This window comes from Lepidochelys kempii, chromosome 5 (genome assembly GCF_965140285.1).
Source record: "Lepidochelys kempii isolate rLepKem1 chromosome 5, rLepKem1.hap1, whole genome shotgun sequence".
NCBI classification, from domain to species: domain Eukaryota; kingdom Metazoa; phylum Chordata; order Testudines; family Cheloniidae; genus Lepidochelys; species Lepidochelys kempii.
In genome coordinates, this window is record NC_136384.1 from 57,251,244 (window position 1) to 57,272,388 (window position 21,145).

The following is a 21,145-nucleotide window of genomic DNA, read 5'->3' on the forward strand; positions in this document are numbered from 1 at the left end:
TCAAGAAAAAGAATTAGAATGAGACAACAGTACTTCTGTAGAGCCTGATCCCACAAGGTGTTGGGCACCATCAACTCCCATTGACTACTGGTAAAATAAGCAGTTGCATATACATGGGAGGGTCCCTAAGTGAAGTCTCAAAACCAAAACCAAAGGCATTTTCTTTCTTGTCCATTGCACTTGACAGACAAATGTAACAAGAAACATACTTTTCAGATAATATAAGTAGAAGGGAAATTGTGTTTGGGAAATTAAATTTTTAGACTATGTTGAATCTAGCAGCTCTATATGTTAGATAAGATAAGAACATATATGGCCATCATCACCATAGCATCTGAACTTCGCACCACCATTAATGGATTAGCCTCCCCACATTCCATCTGAGGTACAGAATTTTTATACCCATTTTACAGATGTGGAATTGAGACACAGAGCAAATTAGGAGAATTGGCCAAAGTGGGTCTGTAGCTGAACTGAAATTAAACATTGGTCTTTTGAGTTCTAGTCCAACAGCCTATCAACTACACCATCTTTCTTAACCTACAGGCAGTAGGTCTTCTAAATAATACCTTTTATTACCTCAAAAGAAAACAATTATATATGCACCTTTTTAGGAATGATGGTTATTGAATTAATATGTAAAAGAAAGTTTAGAAGAAGTCTGTATTATAAAGTAGTATTGTCCCCCAAAGTATGAAGTGTCAGAAATTCTGATTAGGAATGATAGTTTCAGGACCTGTTCTCAACTGCTATTGAAATAAATGAGAATGGGTTGCATGTGACTCTCGGAGACTCTCTCTTCTAGATATCGATGATTTTGCCAAATAAAAGAAACAAGTATTAAATATGCATTGTGTTTCAGAATTCAAATTAATATATGTTGGTTCACATTTTCAGTGGAAGAGCCAGTTTCTAATCTGAGATATCTAGCTTGAATTGATGCACAGCTCAAAATATCTGAGACTCTGGGTATATGCACAATATCGGCTACTCATTTAACTGTTTCATACACCGAAGACTAAGGTTTGGACCTATATATGAAAATAGAATGCCACATTTCCTTGCTTTGTAAATGTGTCAGTAGGGAGATCTTCACAAACTTGTACTTACCTAGGAGCATGGTTGAGTTTAAAGTGTCCTGTTTGAAATATTTACATTTCATTTTCAAGTGATACCAATCAAATATGGAAGTGCCATTTTTTAGGATAACATTTAAATTACAGGCCAATCTTCTGATCCAGCAAAGGAAAGATGGTGATCAAAGGCCCATATGGCTTACTGTCACCAGGAAAGGAGAAGGAAAACATTCTCTCCCCCAGTGCCCACACAATTACGTTTCCTCAGCAATCTGGAATGGCATTATTTCAGGTTCTATCTGTGATAGTCATAGACTTGAATGGTCTCACTATTGACCTAACCTTAGTCCTCAGCGAACAGTGTGTGTTAAAAAATGTGGTAGAACAGAGTGCTAATGCTTTACAGAATGGAATAAAGTAACTTGTAGCAATAGTCAGAATCATAAAATCACCACTTGTCTCAAATATGGTGGCTAGGATCTGTCAAGAAGAGGCCAGAATAATGAAAAGTGCTGCTCTTCTGAAACAGACCACAGAATATTTCCTTTGTGTCACACCTAACTGCCGTATCACGTATCACTTTACATTGTTATTAAGTAATGCAGAATGACGCTAAGTAAGGAATGCACTTTGAATGTCCAGTGAGATGGTATCAGTGATGTTCTTTCCCATAGGTACAGAAGCAGAGCATAAAATCACAGGCATTAAAAACGCCATGCTAAATTAATAAATTAACTTCTACCTCTATCTCTCTTCTCTATCTTAGGGATATCTATCACACCCGCTGCCACACCCGTATCCTTCCGCTAAATATATTTTTTTTTTAAAAAAAGTAAACTTCCAGAAAGATATCAGTGAGTACGCTAGAGTGGGAAATGAACTGTGCTACCAAAGAGTGTAATATCTGCGCTCAGTGCTGAAAGAACTGTTGGAAGTAGAAAATGACATCTAGATGGGATATCCAGTACTATATCTGGATGTGCAGATGGCACAAAGCTCTCATTTTGCTGCACTAAAACTCTAGTAATCAAAAGCACAAAAATACACCGCAATATTCACCAAAGACACAAAGGATGTGATCAGAAATTAAAAAGGTTTATACTTCTAATTCTATACTGCACATCATACTACTCATACTGATTCTATACTGCACCTCATTATTGCTCAAATCAGGATAAAAAACTCAGGCCCAGATCCTCAGCTGCATTGTTATCTCAGCGGGGCTATGCAGATTTTCACCACCTGAGGATCTAGCCCTACAGTTTCAATATATATAACACAAAGCAGCTCTGTTGAAATTAGGGAGCCAGCCAATCATACTTTGTTTTGAAAAATCCCTGAATCCTACTTTCTAATTAATACATTTTCTTTAAAAATATAATTTTAAATTAGTTCCAATAGCTAGTACTGCAGCTGCAGTGCATTTAATAATACTACCCGTGATCCAACAGCCCCAGGTTATAGAAAGTTTAAAATGTTTACTCTTAAGTAATTTAATAATATACTGGTTCACTCTATTTAGTTTTAAATGAATCTACCACTCTGTAGTACCTCATTAACAGTAAGAGTTATATTTCTGATCTCTGGCATTTATGCATGTATATTTTGGATGAGGCTATATATCTTGTAAGCAGTTGTAAGGCTGTATTCTCTGGCCCAGTATTCCAACATATCAAGTGTGTTGTACAGAAGGTTGGGTACATGTGCAATTTAACACTTGTTTCATGTGTTGTGGAGGGGCAATAAACCTATTTTTTAGTCAAACCCATGTGCATAACTTATATCAATTCTTCATCTGCATCTTATACATAAGAACAAGATAAAAGAAGAAAATCAGACCACTCTCTCAGAACAGTCTGTAGGTAATGCAGGATCTCATCAAAAACTGCTTCAAAGATCAGTTCCTCATATCGATGAAAACACTTTTAAATTATTGTGTTTAAAGATACTGTTGAAACTGTTGCCCTATTTATTCTACATGATTATTGACTATTCATAGTAGGCCAAATCCTGTGGACATCAATGGAAATTTTGTTCTGTGGGATAAGGCTTTATATAAAGACTAAAGGCTGTGACCCACTATCAGACAAGCCAAACCCGCGAAAAAAATGCAGAAATTGGGTTTGTTTTTGGCTTAATTGGCTTGTGAGTTGCTTGTTGGCTAGTTTTTGGCTTGTAGCTTGTTGCTTCTTTTTTTTATTGTCTCCTTGCAAGCACGGGAAAGGGGCAAGCACAGGCAAGGGGGGGAGAGAGTCAGGGGTGCACAGCAGGCCCACTACAGTCCCAGACTGCATGCTGGGGGGATCTAATCACATAGAGTGTTGGGGTCCTTAGGGATTGGCTTGTTTTGGCCTTGTTCTGAAATGGTATTAGCTTGATTTTTGGCTTATTGTGAAAGTCAGGGTGCTTATTTACCGTGTGAAAGTTGGCAACTGTGCCCACTATGGTGCATTTGAATACTGTCCCACACATTGATCCAGATCGTGTCACACCCTTAAGATCTTCATGGGAATCCACCCCACTACACATATTTCACCCTTACATGGATGCGACATGCAAGAGATGGGGATGGAGCTGTGGCAGGCCTGTGAAGGTGTGAACCAGACACATTGTCCCCCTCCACCCTTTCAGAACATACCCAAGCTTTATTCATTTTTTTTACAGACTCCCCAGTAAAAAGTGCCCTTCTGTGGCTTTTTATGCTAGAGACAATCTGGACCATTTTAATTTTTGTGCTGATCTTTGAAATGTTTTAATGTTATTTAGGTTAGACTAATGCACTATTATTTTACTTATAGACAATAGCTATTCATTTGTTATTAAGAATAATATAATTTATTACAAATTAAAATCAATTAAGCTTCCTTAGTATTTGCATTTTTCTGTCATTATAAAGTAATGTTTCCCATGGACAACATGCTGCATTAAGTTTACTTTGTAGATGTGTTTTCCAAGCAATTTGCACAATCCTCCACCATGTCCTTTATACAGATTTTGTTAACTGGTATTGGTTGACTGTTTAAAAGCAAATACTGCAAATACTATGTATTGGTTCCACAAATGACATACATCCTTCCTATATTTATGGAAACAACACAAATAGTGTTACGTCTAATCTGATTTGCCTAACTGTACATCTCTGGATCATGGCATTAGAGATACATGATAAACATGGCTGGGTTCCAGGAATAGCATATATTTTAATAATCATGCCTATAGTTAACTTTGCCTTCTAAATCATACAATCAAAGAAATTAGAATCAGAAAAGACATGTTACGGTAGAGCTCCAGTTTCACTCAAGCAACTCGAGATGCACGAGGAAACGAGGAACAAAGAGGACTGGGGGACTTTATGTTACCAAGACAACACCACCCCTGATCCTGGGGGCTGCCTCAGTGCTGCCTCAACCTGAGCTCCCTAGGAGCTGCTCCGCTGGTCAGGATCTCTGAATCTCTTCCTTCTCTAGCCTCAACCCTGCCATGCCCCCATAGCCAACATGCTGAGCCCTAGCACAGCTTTAAGCCCCCTGTATGACACTGCAATGGCACAAAGTGCCAATGATCTAGCCCATTGGGTCCTCTAGTCTACCCCATTGCCATTACAGGACTGTTCCCTACAGCAGAGTCTCAAAAATTCTCAGGTACTATAAATAACTCAGATGATAGGGCTTCTACCATTTCCCCGAGGACATTATTCCGCAACCTAAATATGTGTCACTGTAAGGAAATGTTTACTGACACTCAGTTTAGCTTAATTTCAGCCTAATACTCCTAGACATACCCTCCCCACACTTGAGCTGCCCTAAAAAATTCCTCTCCGTGCTCCTCTCCACTTCAATCTTTCAAATTTACTTTCTCTTTTCAAGGGAAGAAGCAGTGCAACTACAGTAGTTCTTGTGGGAGACTTACATCCCTTCTTTGCAATTGCAAATTTGCAATTTGAAGGATGAACCCTCTTTCATACTTTAAAGTGTTTCCAAGATTCAAACAAGTTTAAAGATCTGGGATACTGTCCAATTACAAGTGGCTTAAATAAATGGCAGATCCCAATACTGTTGATCCCTAGTTTAAATTATTCATAAATGCGACAGATATGTGAGTGAGGCAGAATGCAATCTAAAGAATCATAGAATCCTAGAATATCAGGGTTGGAAAGGACCACAGGAGGTCATCTAGTCCAACCCCCTGCTCAGAGCAGGACCAATCCCCAACTAAATCAAGACCAGATGCTGCACTTGATCTAAAGCCAAACTCCAATTTATTTCAGTGGGAGTTGCATACATGGATATGACCATAACTATTTAATATTTAAAAATATATATTTATATGTTAATATACACCTATATGTGTTATATATGCATTGTGAAAAAGACATTAACTTTTATGAGATTTTTTAATTGGTAAAGTTCAGATTTGTGAAAGTGTAAGGAGTCTCACTCTCTTTATATCTATTTGTAACTTACATGGTAAGCCAAATATTTATGAAATCCAATGTTTTTCCTCAAAGCGTTAGAACAACATGTTATATCTCTGAGGTCACAGTTATGCTATTCTCATACCTTACTGAAAATCTTGTGACATTCAAATTTGCAAAACTGCTACAAATCCTATTTTCTTCTTCATCCTTATAAAATTGCACCTGACCGTTCAAATGGAGTCCACTAAGTTATACTTCATCACAGTAGTTTGCTGGAGCCACAAAAACCTTGGTGCTATACAACTTTTTTGAATATCATACCCCTTTCCCCTCCAAAAAAAATTCTCTACTGTCAGATGGTATTAATCTAATAAAATCATATTTTTGTTCAAGTATTGGTGAGTCATGTTGTAGCCATATCAAACTTGTGGAAATCTAAAGCTGTATTTCAGTTTTCACCACTACGTACTCTATTCATCTATATATAAAAGACTTGATTTGCAAAGGTGCTGGTCACTTGCAGCTTTCATTGAAGTCAGAGTGCTGTGGATGCTCCAAACCTTTAAAAATTAGATTAATACTGTTCTCTTACTTATTCAGATATAAAATACACAGGAATAATTACAGAATGTGACAAAAATTAATTATTTTATGCTGCTTTAGGGTTTGAAGTAAGACGGCAAGTCTCGCAACATTCTTTCTCTTTTTTAATTTTATTTGGCTGTGAGGCACTCCACGATATTTCAAACTCTTCTGCAGCTATATTTTCAGGGCCTTAAAAATGGAAAAGCTAAACTATCAGCATCTTTTTTAAACCCCATTTGAGCCCTATAATACTTTCAAAAGTTCATATAATATACATGCGAAGTAAAAGAGACAGAAAATGCTCTCTATCTGGGATACAAACTTTCCAAAATACACTTAAACAATGTTAAAGAAAAATTGTAAATGTGTGCATAGTATCGATTGAGATGAAACATCTCATTTACAGGAATTTCCTGTCTGATTTTAATATCACACAAAATTGAACACATAAATGTTAATTTTATGTATCACATCAGATGTAGGCAATGAAAAAGCAATGTTTACATTTATGGGTGACTCATTAGTGTTTTATTATGTGAAACACTAGGAGGCATCAGTTGGGTAAAAAAAGAAGTTCAGTTTCAAAAAAGGTAAGACATTACCAGAACTAGTCATCTATGAAAGTCTGATACTTCCAAATGTTGGTATAGTATATATGTCATAACTTTAACAGGAACACTTTATATTATATTGCCAAATTAGATTGTAGTGAAAGAAAAAAGGCCCACATTTGATTTGCTAATTATTTTTTAAAACATACTGTGATGTCTACAGATGTAACACAAAGTACAGCTGAATATTACATTTTAAAATATAATGGAATATACCTGGAACTAAGATAATTTACTTGATGCTTAGTGCCACACTTTTGCTAAATTGTAAAATGCAGATGCTATCTGCATATGTTCCTAGTAGGATAAGTGCTACGAATTTAGTATAGTCTCAGGCAGTTTCAAGAATGATCTAATTACGGTTGAAGGATGTATCACCTAACCATTTTTTTTTAAAAAAAAGCCTGCAAAACACTCACATACTCTAAACGTTAAGTCTATTTTCAACAAGTGTTGAATAAACTGATTTTTTGAAAGACATGCAACAATGCTCCATGTGGATCATTTTTTTATCACATCATATAAAACCAATCATTTCAAAATTGAATTTTCCCTGCTTTGAATTGTATTTAACAATGACTAAGCAACAGGGTTATAGTATCCTTATATAGTAATCAATTGAAATTGACGTGTGCCTTGCCATGCTGCAGCAATCAGCTTTTATCTCTGTCCGATCAAAATGACATGAGAACTGCCTAATCCTTCTTTTGTAAGGCACATAAGACTTTGTTGTCACTGTTGGTTTTGTGAATCGCCTCTATAAGCTGGTCTGATTTCCTAAAGATGACAGATCCCAGTGAACAGCCAAGCTCTACTGCACTGCAGTCAATGCGACCGGGAGATTAAGGTACAGTACTGAAGACACTAGCTTTTAATCACCTGTCCACATGTAACATATTGACCGTCAGCTCTCAGAAATTAGCTTAAATCCTTTCAGAGAAGCCAGGCAATTACTATATTTATAAAATGAAAAAAAGAGTATTTAAAATATTTCAATTCTTCACTTACAAGTTAAATCGTGCATGCTGACCAGAGTTCTTCTGTACATGTTTTATTTTTGAAATAAGATGCAAAGATATATTGTTAACCCTTTCATAGACTAACCTGATATCGTTAATCTTAGTGCTAACGTTTTCTACCTCTTGAGTTACAAATAAACCTGGTTTTAATTTTAGAGGTTTGTCTCTAAATCACCAAATAGACTAAAATGTAGATGTAGAAAAATGTCTGTTTTTATTACACTGTGGGATTTAAGAAGCCTGAAGTGCATTACAAAAATTATACTCCAAAATGTTGCATCAATGAATACAATAAAACTTTTATTTTATTATAGAGTATCTTATTTATGTTATTTCCACAATCAGTGTACTTAAAACAACACCAAACCATCTTTTTTGAATTTTTGGTAAATTAATGTGTAATTTAGAAGCTTGGTCCAACAGGTGAAAAGGTAGTTGAGAATCATAAAACATTCTTTTGTGCATTCGAGATCAGGGAATGACTTTTTGCTCAACAAGATACAGAAATACTCTTACGGATGCACTGTACTACTTTACCTATCAGCTGAAAAATTAACCTGTTACAAAAAAGAGTAAAAGAAAGAAAAACTTTAAATGGCAAAAAAAAAAAAAAAAAATTGAAACTTCTACGCAACTGTTAAGTTTCTACGTAGTTATTTAACTATTCCTTCCTATTACAGAGGTACACAAAGAAGTTAAAAACATTCACAATCAAACATTTTTAAAGATGAACTTCTGGAAAAAGTCTGGAAAGGTTAATTTCTGTTTGTCCACAAGGCACTAAATGTTTGAAACTCACAAGATAAAACTGTTTACCTGATCATCTCTCTCTCTTCCTCTCTCTTTTCTATGCGTAATTTACATACACACAAATAAAAGGACTTTATCAAGAAAAATGATATATGCACTAAAAAAAGTTTTTAGAAGAATCTTCAGACTACTATGAAATTGGAAGAAGCTTAAAAAGTTAAAAGTGCTTGTCTGATCACTGTAAGGTACTCCTAAATTGGCAATCCAGACACATCATTTGGAAAGATTTTAATCTCACGTATTGTTCCTCATTTATTGTAGCATCAACACTGAAAGGCATGTTTAAACTTAAATTGGATTTTTCTTGGTCAAACAGGCTAAAGAGAAAAACTCCGAGAACATGGGATAGTAGGTTACGACTGTACTCTTTCATAAGGAAATGTAACATGGGACTCTACTCTTTCACATCTTATGACAACTACCAGACAGACATCTGATTTAGGATCTTCTCTCTGTGGGCCTGTTCCTGAAAACTGTTACTCACATGAATTGTCTATCTTTATACAGGTAGTCCTACCATCATCAGTGGGACTTATTTAAGGACTACTTGCATGAATGCAGGTTTGCATGATCAGGCCCTAGATTTGTCCTTCAGATACTGTCCATAAGATAAACAGTAAAAAATGTATGTCAGATTTTTAAAACCAAATGACGTGTATTGCAGGAGTACAGACACTCTGGATTTAGGGCCCAAACCTGAAGTTCTTACTTAGTCAAGTCTTTCAGTGTCTTCAATAAGAGTTAGTATTTGACCCAATATGAATGACGTATTTCACCCAAATACAGAGGAAAATATATATATTATGTCATAGTTCTATAATTATTTAAATAAAACAGTTAAAATAAGAAACACTGTGGGATTTCTGGTTGGTTGGTTGGTTTTTGTCTCAGCACAATGTTCTAAGCATTGTCTAACAATAATAATTTTGAAAATGACATATTTCCAAAGTGGCCAATTACATGAGTGTTTGAAACTGAAATCAGCCGGTAACACAGAGGTTCAAACTGGTTCACAGGTGGTTATATTTCCATGCCCTGCCAAGCCTCTAGGGATTAGAGTTATTATACTCCATATAAACATCTTTCCTCTGCAACCACAATACCCTGCAAAGTGCCAATAAAAAGAAAGCTAGTCACATTTTTTTGTCTAACATAATTGGTCTGCTGGCCACCTTTATACCCCTTTTAAAATAAATCTATGAAATTAGAATATAATTTAAGGCAATTGCCATTAAATTTATCATCAGATATGTAGTAGGAAAATGCATTTTGTGACTAGGCAATTCTCCACAGACCTCCAGTAAAATATTGGCAAAGTGCCTTTCTCTGCTTAATTCTTACATCTTAATATTAAGGTACATGTTAAGATATTTAATTTAAAAGACAGGTATTTCCTAATCATAACCACCACATACAACCAATGAGAATAAAAACTTTCTTTAAAAACATATAATCACAGGGCCCTGAAGTGACAGAAATTATTCAGATATAAAGTTTTGCCCTGTGCTATTTACCCTTTTCATGTACTTTTGGAGTAAAAGAATTAGTAATATAGTTTTATTCTTGTTCAGTTTTCCAAGATGACAGAACACCATACTAAATTATCTAGAAAATATAAGTATTCCAGTTCCATAATGCACCAACAGTCTCTCTAAATTCCCCCTTTACACCAAACTTTATCTTAGACCTTAAGTAACTTTAATCAGAAGTAAAAAATAGCTAGTTTTGTAAAGGAGATCTAACCTTACTCACTCTTAATATAAAGATTAATTCAAGTATTATGCGAATACCAGAACTTGCATTCTAACAGAAATAAATACCAAATGCCATAATGCAAGCTGCCTCTGCATCTCAAACGTAAGTGTGAAAAAAGGAGATGCAAAAAGGTATGCACTTACAGGCATGCTTTATCTAAAACTGAATGCAAGAATTGAAAAGAGCAGTGGCATATGACGTTTAAGAGTGTTTTGCTCCCATGCCAGACTTTCTTCAGTGAACTGTTCGATAAATCCGGGGGCAAGTACTACAAGGTCATAGCATTTGATGAAATATTAAAACCAAACTGCACACACTTCACGATATCAAGCACACTAACAACGCGAACTAACTTCATGAAACTTTAAACACTCAAGAGACTGAAGGGGATGAGTAATTTGAATAGCTGGTGATTTAACTAAGTTGCTTGACTAAAAAGTTACTTTAAGGCAATCGATAGTGGAATCATATATTTAAAAGTATACAACTAACCTCAATCCCAGTACACATACATTCTTAAAAATGCAAGAGGATATGTATATGGGGCTCATATACAATCCCCACTCTATTTTATTTCCATTCTGAATTTCATATGTACTTACATTGCAAACATTTAGATGAGTAGACTAGTCCTTGAGATATTTTCCTTTCTTAGGAAAAAAAAAATAAAAAAAAACAACAAAAAAAACCCTTTACTTCTTCCAGCCTTTTAAGTGTTCACCACCTGATTCAACATGCAGCCTCCTTGAACCACACACAAGCCTCAAAGTCAATCCAATAGCAGCCAGAAGATGTCTAGGGTGTGTGTGTGTGTGTGTGTGTGTGTATCTGTGTGTGTGTGTGTGTGTGAGTGCACAGCGTGGAGGAGGAGAAAGTGGCTGTGCTGCTGGCTAGATTAAAAGTAACCGGACTCGTCCTGAAAGCGTCCAGGAAGGAAGTGACAGAAGGCAAATGGGAAAAAGAGAGCAGCTCACAGCCTTTGTAACATCGCGGAGGGGGGAAAGGAAGAGGCAAGGAAGGGATTCAAAACTACACGCTTGATGAGGTGTCCTTTTCTGCGTTTCTCCCCCTTCCTCCCTTCTCTCTGTCTCTCTCTCGCTGTCTCTCCCACAATCCCAAACGAATGACTCTCTCCTCCCGAGCTGGAGAAATAATCAGTTTCACTCTTGCAAAAAGAGGGCGGGATCAGATCCCGAAAGCGTTTTAATAAAACAAACATAGAGCGGCAGCAGCTCCTTTCCTTGCCCCTCTAGTCTAAACTAGATTGATAAATTACTCCACTACACTACTTTAATTATGTATATGGTATGCAGAATAAATCACCGAACATCAGCACCTCAATCAAGCACTTTTTAAATGATAATTGCATCTTGGGTGAATCAATCTCTCCATTCCTGACATTTTGCTAATTTTAGTTTTGCGGTGGGGGTAATGGCATATGCCACAGGCAAACCTAATGACAATGCTTTATAATACAAAATTAAGAAAACACGGCAAGCGGGTGCATGTCCCCCCCCCCGCCTCCCCCTTTCTGGTGCGTTACAGCAGCAATAGGACACAAGACCACTGCAGGATCTGGGAGAGAGACACTCTGGGCCAGCTCAGAAACAGCCACGGCAAATGCTGCGCACACTGGAATTGCGGCTAATAAAGGGCGCCCAATGTCCTTCAGTGGCAACACTTACACAAAACAATCGCTGTCTGAATGCGAGGAGTTAGGGGGGAAAGGGGTTTACAACTATATTTTAAATGCTGCTACCCTAATATGCCCGTGATCGTCCCCATATGTGTTCGGCAGGAAAATATCTGGGCATCAATACATTCCAATGTCTATGTACAAGAAAGCGGAGATAGGTACCCAACTGAAATAGAGTGTGCCGGCAATTATTAAAGGAGAATAAACTGAAAGGGGCGCTGAAATGCAAGCGGCAGAGAAGATCCACTAGCATCATCAGCCCAGCAACTGGGGGCTGTCAGGCCAGCAACTTTTTAATCGGTTTCGAAACATATCCAAACATATCTGTGCAGCAGGCGTGTGTATTTTTAGCCCGCATGACATTTCCTACCCTGTCTCCCTGCACCTTTATTGGCCTCTTCCTTCGGAGCCTTCGGTCTGTAAACCAACCCAACTTCCCAAAAGCATTAGACTTCCGTATCCAATTGCTGGTGACTTCACTTACCCTGGGCTGCTTCAGCTGTACAGGAAGCAGACACGGGGCTAGGAGAGAAACGATCGTGATGCTAACGTTTGGGGGAATGCAAATATACAGACTCCCTCAGGGAACAGGGTTGCTGGTTAGATAAAGTACTGTTTGCCTCATTGCACAAGTCCAAATCAGACCCTACTGCATGAGATGGTCTTTCTGCAGACTTTTCCACAGAAATGTAGTATTTCCAACACACTATATAATAGGACAGAACCTTCTTCATATGCTCATTTACCTTTACAACCAGTATTGAAAAGACTCTTCTGTATACAAATTAAAGTCAAAATTAAGCATATTTAAAAATTTGTGAGTAAAACTATTTTGCTGATTCTTGTTTTAACTTTTATGTAGATAGCCAGCTTCTATAATGCTTTGAGAGCAACAGGAGACTTTATAAAGGTATAAGCCATAACAGACAGGAGTAAAGGAAACCTGAGGAATATATATAAAATCAAAGCAGTGAATAAAACAACAGTGAGATTTATTTTGGTTTACTTTATTTTTATTTCAAGGGCCTAATCCTACACATTTTTTGCATGTAAATATCCCACTGGGCCATTGACTGACTTCTAAAATTTCAGTGTAGGTAATTAATAAATATCTGCTTACTTTATTGTATATTCTAAAGCAGGAATGCTCAAAGCATGACCAGATCTGAAGGAAACTGATGGAGTTATAAAACATTGCCCATGACTGTTCTCAGTTTTGATAATTAGGTGGTGCCTTAACTCACTACAAGTCCCATAACCCTCTACTCCATCATGATCAGATTTGATAATAGTGGGCAGCCAATTCTTACTGGACAGATATCCACATCCCATAAAACACAACAACAATTCTCATAATTAATAATAAATAAACATAAACATTTATACTGCAGTAGCATCTAGAGGCCTCAGCCAGGTAGGCACCATACAGACATATAATAAATGACAGTAGTTGGCACACAGGTTAGCAGTTTCAGCAGAGGGGCCAAAACCTGGGAGAACATGAAGTCTGAACTACTCTTTCAGCCCTAGTGGTCTCACCAGGTTTGGAGTGAGGCACGCTGATCCTACCCCTGCTGTGCCTGTTCTGTAGCTAGAGTTTCATTCTCCCAAGCGTCAATATAGCACCAGTCTTTCCCACAGCAATACCACTAATATTTTCTTAGTTTAAAAAAAATGCTTTGGGACATCTAGTTTTCATTATGCGTTGGGACATCTAGTTTCCAGGCTCACACCTTTGTGCTGTAGATGAAAATGGCGGTAATCTGCTGCATTTTGTGCAAGCTAAATGCATCTTTCAGGCTTTTGTCTAGTTGCTCGAGCAGACCCTTCAGTTGGCAGGGTAAAGCTCGGATGGTACCTCAATTCAACATCAAGAAATCAGATAGCAATTACCACAACAAAGTAATATGTACAGCTGCTTAATATGTCTACTATGCCTTCCACATTTTTAGGCTCTGAGGGCCTAATCTTTAAATAGTTGTGACCTTCATATATTAGAGTATCTGTAAACTGTGCCAGGTTTTTGTCAGAGCACAATTCACCAAAACAAGGTAGAGGACACCTCCATCTTAAACCAGAGTTCAAACATTAAGCGGAAAAATAGACAGCTGGACAGATCTACAGTAGAGGGCATGCTTCCTCATCAATCTGAGGATTCAATAAAGCATGTATTAGTGCACAAATATGCAATATCTTTTGACATATGTGCAGAAGCTTTCTACCTGGTAGGGTTAATTTTAGAATGTGGAATAATTTTAAACAACAAAAAATCTTTGCTTTGTTATCTGCACCAAGTTTTAAAAACATGCATCATAAATAGCAAATATTTTTGGGGAGAATCCCCATTGGACTTCTTCCAAAATAGTCTAATCTAAGCTATAGTTCCTGTTGTAAACTGGTCATTCATAGGCCTGTTGACAACCTGTACTATGAAAAACGTTGCACCTTTTTCCAACTGCACCACCTGCCATATCTGAATTAAACAATAAAGCATAACATGAGGTGGGATCATTAGAAGTTCAGATCCCCAAAGCCTTATTAGAATGAGATACAGCCAAGTGTCTCTTTTCCTTAGAGTGTGATTATCTCATGGTTATCTTAGTGAGCACCCCTATAAAGGGTCTTAGTAAAGTCCATTTTTAATTTTCTTAAAAGAAATGAGGCTACCAATTTACATCATTAAGTGACATTTTAACAGAAGAAGACTGAGATTAGGGCAAAATGATCCACAGACTTTGCATCCTAACCCTGGGGTGGTATAGTTTCTATTTTCTGTGCAGAGTTCTGCCACACCCAACTCCACCTCTTGCTCTTATAACCACCTCTCTATCTCATAACAGTAGTGTACTAAAGCACTTCTTCCTATGTCTGTCTGCTTTTTAACTTGGCCCATGCTGGGGGTAGCTTTTGAAGTGAGCTTTAAAAAATTATTTTAAAGTGAGCTGGGGCGGTTGCCACAGCAACCCACCCTGAGAGGAATCAAGGCTATAGATTAATCTACCCCACAAGATTATTCAACAGTACTGTATTTGTTCTGCAGTCATTCAGAATATTCCTTCAATTCATATGCCTTTATAATTGAACATAATGTATACATTCGGAAAATCTCAAAGATAATAGGATATGGATTGCAGGAGCAGAATTTAAATATTTTATAAACCAAGAAAAGAACTGGAATGTATATAATTTCTTGTCAAATGAATTAATTATAAAAGATATTCACAAGGCATGGCTGAGACACGAACTTTAAATAAAATGGTATGCCATTACTAAAATGGTGTAATGCACAGCAAGCAATTATTACAGAAAGCCTTTGTCAATGGTATACCTGTAAGTACACAATACAGAAGAGTTTGCTGTCAAGGCTTTGCTCTGAGCCTAAAATTTGAAATTATAAATACTACTTAATAATATTAAATACAATAAATATTAAACACTCACCATATACACCCTCTTTATTGTCAAAATCATCCGCCTCCAATGCTTTACTTAATCTGTTCCATAGTAGTTACTTCACAGTTTACAATTCTTATTCGGCACCTTAGATATTTAAAAGCACAAAAGTAGCATATTATTAAAATGTAGGTCTGTGGTAGTGATGCAAATACATTTAAAGAGATGTATGAAAGAAACAGCTTCTGAAAAAAACTGAGGCTTTATTGTTCTGAACTTACATCTCACGATCATATCACTTTTAACTATATATGATCAAATACCTTTATGTATTAAACAACTGCAGTAAAATCCATCTGAATCCTACTTTGGGGATGCTGAAATATCAATAAAATTGTGAATGGTAATAAAACTATTGATTGCAGATTGTAATAATCTTCCAAGTAGGTATTATATAAAATAATACATTTATGGTTGCATTAACTGTTTTTTTTAAACAGTTCACTCACTGCTTAATGAAAAGGTATACTGTACAGATGTAACAATTAAAATTATTGTGTCAGATACTGGAATTTTATGGCAAAGTGTATTCATCAATGTATTTTCTTCTTTTAAGAACTATTGTTTTTTACACAACAACAACCATCTGAGGAAGGTTCCATAAAGGCCTACCTTCTAGATTGCAAAACTGCCTGTAATCAGAACACTTTTCTTCTTGTATTGTCTGTCCGGCCTTCTGTACACCCAAACTGTAATGTGTCCCCCAGCAAAGTAATCGAGTAAATGGCCAGGTTTATAGCTGTAGACTATTTGAATCATTTGGACCATTTCTTATCTGATAGTTTCCTGATAATATCTTGCCTACTTTAAAAAAATTCATTTTTATTTGCATATTTGAAATGGCTTGAGAATTACTGCACAAGACAGTGTTTGAGTTTTAGGAGAAGCTTATTATTGTTCATAACCAGGAAGTTAGTGTATCTCTTGAGGTCATTCACAAAACACTCAGATTTACACAAGATTGGTCCTGCAAAATCCCCCTCACAGGCACAGTATGCCTGGTTTCACCTCCCAACTACAGTGTGGGTCCCTTTCTTTAAACTTTTTATACTAGGGGTGGGCTAGATTCCAAAGAGGGGCAATAAGGGGGGGGGAAGGGGGGAGATACTTCTGAGCCTCTCAGGAACTTGGGACTCTGGCCAGCCTTTGCCAAACATCTACAAGCCCACAGCCAAGGACTGCTTTTGAGTCAAAACAGCCCAAACCCCAGCAGATGATTCTTATGGCCACTCAATCCGCTGACACTGCACACATTACAGACCAATCAAAAGTACAGTAAAGCAACAGCCGCGCAGTACCCGTTTGATTTCCCCTCCTCTCCTCCCGCTTCAGGCTGCTGCCGGTGTAGTGTCAGAAAAAGAACAGCCAACACGTGTTACGCGTTGGTACTGGTAGCAAAATGTGTCCGTAGCGGCTTTTGACACTACACCCGGCACCGGGGCTCAGCTCCAAGATCTCTCCCTCCTCTCGGATTTGTAACTCACAGTTCAACGAGCGGGTGTGTGTGCACAGTGTGTGCTTAGGAGAAAGAGAGGGGAGGGACAAACGCCGTTTGTGTGCACTAGGGCAATAGGTCTTGGGTGTGCACAGGGGATGTCACTCGTGGACATGAACTGGGAAGAGAGGGACAAAGGTGCGTGCGCACTGAAGACAGGGCAGCAAGTGTCACCCGTGAACATGGAAGGTGGTGTGGGTGTGTGCACATACACACATTAGGAGGCGAGAGGCAGATTTCGGGTGTATGGGCCCCCGGGGGGGGTGGTTAATGTGTCCTGGATGTTGGGAGAGAGTGCTGTTGGGTGTACCCGTGGAAGGCATGATGGAGCGGGAGGAGTACAAGGAGTGTGACCTACGCGTTTGGAGTGAAAGGAGGGTGGAAGAAGTGGGTAGCAGAGGAGGAGGACGAGGTCCTACGCGCTGTGTGTCTCTGAGCTGAGAGACAGAAGAGCATCATCTGTCTCATGGATAGGTTGTGGAGAGCCGGCGATGTGCCTGTGGGTATGCGCGCGCGCGCGCAATAGGGGAGCGATGCGGTGCGTGCACCCTGTGGAGGACCCGCGTGCGCGCGCTGTCGAGGCGAGCCCGGCTTTATGGATGTGAGCTTCCGGAAGGCGGTAAGAATGCCACGTGTGTGCGCGCCCTGGGGCAGGGACGGGCGGCGCGTGTGTATGTGTGCGCGCGCACTGGAGGGAGAGTGGCGTGGCGCAGGGTGAGAGGGAGGGAAGGGCTTTTTGTGTGCGCACTGAAATGGGCCGGGGGGGGGGGGTTGTCACTCACAGTGCGGGGGTGGAAGTGGGTTGCAGAATTTGTTTGCTCTGGGACAGCATAGTAACCATGACTTCTTTCCCTGCCCCTCTCCGACTAGAAAAGCCCGGAGGAGGCAGAGGAGAGGCGCATTAAGGAGGACCAAAATAAAGCAGAAATGCACTTACATGCCGGACACCGTCTGGATGCCCAAGAGTCACACAGTGCGCTCTATGCCCTGCGTTATCAGTCAGTCAGCCAGACTAGGCACCACTGCCCAGTCTTCCTCGCCTCCTGCTCCCCCCGCCACTGCCCCTGGTTCGCCCGTCTGGACTCAGGGTCCCGCAGGGCTTGGGCGGGAGGGAAGGAGCAGGAACACGTGGGGGCTGCCTGTCATCATAGCGGAGCCATCAGCGCTCCCAGGTCCTCTACTGCCGCGGCTCCCAGTCCCATCCGCACGCGCCGTGTGCGCCTCGGCTGGAGCAGGCTCAGCAGGGGCTGCTGGCAAGAGAGTGCTGCTAAGTCCCCTGCTCTTCCTCCACGGGGATCATTTGGAAAGGTGGATGGGGGGGGGGGGGGGAGGGATAAGCTGTGCATTTTTAAAACGCGCCATTAAACCATACCAGCATGGATCCCACCTACCCACTTACATCTCACCGTGCAAAGAGGTTTGCTGCAGTCGGTGAGTCCTGCCCAAGGCGGAGATCCATCCCTCTTTCTGTTTGCAGAGCAGCTGCAGCGCTCATGCAAACGAGCAGGATTTGGGGGTTTTTGAAAGCACACATATGCTTTAAAAACAGAATACTGATCTGGTTGGCTGTGGTAGTGGATTCAGACTGATAAGGGTGTGAGGTTATTTTTGTTTGTTTGTTTGTTTTTGGCAGTATCTTGAATCTTCGTGGAATTATATTTGCATTGTTTGCTAGGTGCAAACTCAGAAGAATAAATGTGATAACACCCCTTCTTTTGCTTCAGGAGTTTCTCAGCATTTACATTAGATGTCACTTGTTTCAGGAGTTTATTATAACTGAGCTGGGCAAATCACTGGCTACTGAAATATTCCCAGACACCTCCCCCTCCCCCCAAACAGTGGTGATTGTAGAGCTGCGTCAATTATTTGGGCTAAAAAACTTTTATTACAACTTTGTTGTTATTTAAAATAACAGAAAGAGAGAGAGATGCGAATGACAGGAAATTCTAACTCAGGGTTGCATCTGTGAAAGTCTTGAAAATCCATCAGCAACCTTAACTCTGCTCCGGACTCCACTACCTAGTGAGCTGAGCTGTGCTGTGCATGAACCCACGTGACAGAGATATGGCTCCTGTGCTAAACCTGTCAAGCACTTTACATTTTTTGTCTGCCTCTCTGTCCTTGGTGGCTACAACTAGTATTTGTACAGTATAAATAGGTTTATAGTGGAAATCTATTTGCATGTGAGTGTTCATGTCTTAGACCACACTGGGAGGAAGAATAGGTATAGTTCTCTATATAGCACATTTAATGGAATGGGAGATAGTCATGAGTGGTTGAGGGAAATATGTAAATTTGTAATAGAAAACTATATTGTTGATGGGGAAGAGAGTTGGTAAAGTTGTTTGATGTAGCTAGTGTGTCTGAGATATAATGTGGGAGATGGCTTATTCTGCAAAGGGGAATTTGACTATAGGTGTGTGGTTCCTGTGTTGTAAGAATGTAATTTTTATGGGTTGTTGTAGCAGGGGTATGTTGCTCATATTTATAAATATATGTAAAGATATATTGAGTGTGTTTCTCTATGGGATAGAGAGAGGGAGCAGTGGTAGGGTTGTTTATGGCATCTCTTATTTTCCAGACTTTCAAAAGTTCTCCCCTCCCCCCATAGATAGGTCTTGCTTCTCCCTTATTGATGTTTTCAAGGGTCTTTGCAACAGATATAGACTAACTGACTGTACAGGCAAAACAATGAAAATGTCTATACACAAAGTGTGCCACTGAACAAACAAAGTGAACAAACTGGAAAAAAAAGGGATTTTTTTTTTTGCTAACGTCTTTCATTTATAGTAATCTTAGGTGTCACATTGTTATAGCAGGAAACATTCTGAAACTGATCTCCAAGTTGATGCTGTCCCCCTTTTAATATTTTCTAACCTTTTTTCCCCCCAAAGAGTATTTATAAATAAACCAGTGAAATGTGAAAACATTTGTAGATAAATGTTTTCTTTGATAAAGAGCCTAGACTTTGCTAAAATCATTGTAAAATGTAAAAAACAATATTTGCTGTTCAGTGAAACAGAACAAAATATTAGAATCAAATACTGAAGCTTCCTATCCCAGGGGTGGTTCCACTAATGGAGTTTACACACCAGAGATCAGGAAAGCTTTTAAACCTGTTGTGATCTTGGAAGAATTTGTGAACTCCACCTGATTCTTGATCTTTTATAGGTGTAATGTTAGAAAACATTTTTGTCTATGGACCAAATTCAGGAAGACACTTAATTTCCTTATTTTAAGCATGTGTGTAGTCCCATTGACTTCAAGGGGGCATGTGTTTTAATACCTTGCTGAATTGGGGCCACTGTATGAATTATCATCTGTGAAAGCTGCAGAGTTGACATACCATCCATACAAAATCTTCATGGATTTCTGTGGGGCTCAGGGGCTTGATTGAAAGCCCATTCAAATCAGTTGGAGTCTTTACATTGACTTAAGTGGGTTTTAGATCAGGCCCTAAAATGGCAGTTCAGACTCTTATAATACTGTACCTACATCAAAGATCATCCAACCCTGCTCTCCCAGCACCAGGACCCCATCTCCTCTACCAGACCCTTTCTCTCCCTACCATATTTAAATATCCACATTATCCTTTGCACCCATTATAATGTTTATTATGTCTGTTTTTAAAAAGAGGGCAACCATTGAAGTCACTGGGTTTGCATGGGAGTAACTGAGGGCAAAATTTAACCTAAAATCACAAAATTATTTCTTAAGATTTATGGACTCCAAAAATGTACATCTGTGCCTCTATTCTAATTTTCTATGGAGGAGAAACATATGAACAGTTTTGAAGTTCCTAGGCTTTAATTAAAAATCTTTAAGCAAACATCTGCTAGTTTTGTCTCAGAAACATAACTCAGACAGCTTCTGTAGTTAATCTTAAATTCCTACCAAAAAATCTCCTGCGACGTAAAAGTATAAATACCTGAAATTTCAGGTTGAATAGATTTTCTTTAGCAAAAGATAAGGAAGCAGGTTAAAACTTGGCCTAGAATAGAAACTTGAAATCAATTTGTTTACACATCACTAATGTCTCAGGACAAGGTATATATATTTCAAAATATTTTTTTTAAAAGCTGATTTGTCCATTTGAATTAGTAAAAAAATTATTCACCAGTCTAATTATTTTTGTGTTCATATAATTCAAAAATAATTCAATTTTTTAAAGCAAAAAATTTGGCAGCGAGTAAATCCATGATACACTGTAATCTGTCTGTCAGTTTCA

The 21,145-nt window shown here is 38.6% G+C and overlaps 1 protein-coding gene across 11 annotated transcripts in view; it reads right to left on the reverse strand.

Annotated features, from left to right (window-relative positions):
- MEF2C (myocyte enhancer factor 2C) overlaps positions 1 to 17,908 on the reverse strand; it is a 143,999-nt gene extending 126,091 nt beyond the window's left edge. For 7 of the 11 annotated variants that reach the window (XM_073344439.1, XM_073344452.1, XM_073344451.1 and 4 more), the window contains exon 1: positions 10,876 to 11,508. The gene's annotated coding sequence lies outside the window, so the exon portion shown is untranslated. Of the gene's footprint in view, positions 1 to 10,875; positions 11,509 to 15,410; positions 15,510 to 17,854 lie in introns of those variants that run through there. The other 4 variants (XM_073344448.2, XM_073344449.2, XM_073344443.2 and 1 more) reach the window with 3 other exon arrangements.
- Between the last annotated feature and the right edge of the window lie 3,237 nt (positions 17,909 to 21,145).